This window comes from Lactuca sativa, chromosome 9 (genome assembly GCF_002870075.4).
Source record: "Lactuca sativa cultivar Salinas chromosome 9, Lsat_Salinas_v11, whole genome shotgun sequence".
NCBI lineage: Eukaryota > Viridiplantae > Streptophyta > Magnoliopsida > Asterales > Asteraceae > Lactuca > Lactuca sativa.
Genome location: NC_056631.2, coordinates 183,667,660 through 183,669,675, shown reverse-complemented (window position 1 = coordinate 183,669,675; position 2,016 = coordinate 183,667,660). Strand labels below are relative to the sequence as shown.

Here is a 2,016-nt window from a genome sequence, read left to right as displayed (position 1 = left end):
TAAAAAGAGAATTTGATACGAGCCAGAGTCACCTATTGAAGGTGTTCATACGAGGAAGAGATAAAGTTTGAGGTTGAAGAGATGGTAGATATAATCAGAATGACGATGTGAGACTACAAAAAGAGGATACGTGAAGAACATGGACCAAGTCTAGTTCCACCTGAGATACCATCTGAGGGAAGTTTTGAGCTCAAAGGACACATTTTATCCATGCTCGAGGACATACCTTTCGTCGGGAAAGTATGAAGATGCTTTCAAGCATATTGATGAGGTCAAAGACATTGTCAACTACTTTATGTTCCTAATGTGCCAAGGGAATCCATTTTACTAAAGATACTTCCTGTCACATTTACCGGTGAAGCAAAGGTGTGGTTGAAATCTCTTGCACCAGGATCCATCACTACATGGGCTAATCTTCGTGATGCATTCATCGAGAAATTTAGTCCACTTTCAAAGATCTCAAATCTCAAAAAGAAGATTGCTAACTTCCAACATGAGGCAGGAGAGTTGTTATATGAAGCTTGGGAGAGATAAAAGGGCTTGCTAAGAAGTTTCCCTCAACATGACTTGAATGTTCAAAATAAGTTTTCATCTTCTATGATGGAGTGAATGTAACTACTAGAAAACTTCTTGACTCACAAGGGCCTATGAAAAAGAAGGATCCGAAAACTATTAAAGAATTAATTGCAGAGTTTGCAAAGTACTCCCGAAAGTACCACAATCCACAAGTGGATGTTACAAAAGGAAAAGAATATTTAGAGAACGAGAATATGGCTACAATCATAGCTAAGCTCGCTTCTATGGATAGGAAAATGACAAATTTAGATCAATTAATCCACACCATAAGAGTTGGTTATGACAATTTTAGTGGTCCACACTTGACCAAGGATTGTGATTCGGATAAAAATGGGAATAAGAAGGCACAAGTGTTCTACTCAAGTGGTGACAAGTTTGATGAAGATTGGAGAAAGCCTAAGAAGGAGTGGTTACCTGATGAAGAGTACAAGAAACAGAAAGATGAAAAGTATAAACAAATTGGAAGAGGTTTCTACTAAAAACAGCAACCACCACCCAATAAAAAGATAGATTTCGATTCGGTACTCCATTGATTTATGGAAGCATCTAAAAAGAGGCATGATGCTACTGATACCAATGTGACAAATCATCAAGATTCCATAAATAATATAAAGACTTAACTTGCGAAGCCGAACACACTTGTCAATGAAAGGTTACCACCTAAAAACCAAGATCAAAAATCACAATCTCATGTCATGGTGAACTACACCGAACAAGAGGTTCATTTTGAGCCAATAATGACCCATGAAGTAGCTACAAGTTATCCCAAGTCAAATGTCAAACAAGAACAACCTAGATTTAAAAGATCAAAAAGTGAAGTATTCTGTGAAGCTTCACCACGCCGCGGTGAGATCACCACGTCGTGGTCTCAAGTAGAAGACAATTTTTCTATTCTTCAATCATTTCAACAACCACTACCATTCCCATCTTGATCCATCAAACATTATCTGGAACCCAAACAAAGGATATTTATGGAACAAGTGCTTTAACTTTCAATAAACGCCCCAATCCTTAAATCAAAGGCGAAACTTCCAAAGTTTGAAAAGGATGTTATGAGTAATAGAAAGGAGTTGGAAAAGTCCTAAACAATAGTTCTTAATGAGTTATGTTCAGCTGTAGTTATCAAAGGATTACCAATCAAGATAGGAGATTCAAGACAACTCACATTGCCTTGTGAATTTGGAAACTCGACTTCTATAAATGATCTAGACGATTTGGGGGGGAAATTAATCTCGTGGCATACTCTTTCTCTCAAAAACTTTGATTACCAAAGCTCCAAGATACAAGAATGAACATTCGAATGGAAGATCACTCAACCACATACCCACGAGGAGTAATTCAAGACTTACTAGTTAAGGTGGGAAAATTTATTTTTCTGGTTGATGTTTTGGTTCTCGGCATGAAGGAGAATGAAGAACTTTCAATTATTTTAGGAAGACC

General features: G+C 37.3%; 1 non-coding gene across 1 annotated transcript; it reads right to left on the bottom strand.

Annotated features, from left to right (window-relative positions):
- Positions 1–462: 462 nt before the first annotated feature.
- Positions 463–569, bottom strand: LOC111905096 (small nucleolar RNA R71). The gene has a single exon (XR_002854742.1). It is a non-coding gene; the product is annotated as a small nucleolar RNA R71 (small nucleolar RNA).
- Positions 570–2,016: the final 1,447 nt, after the last annotated feature.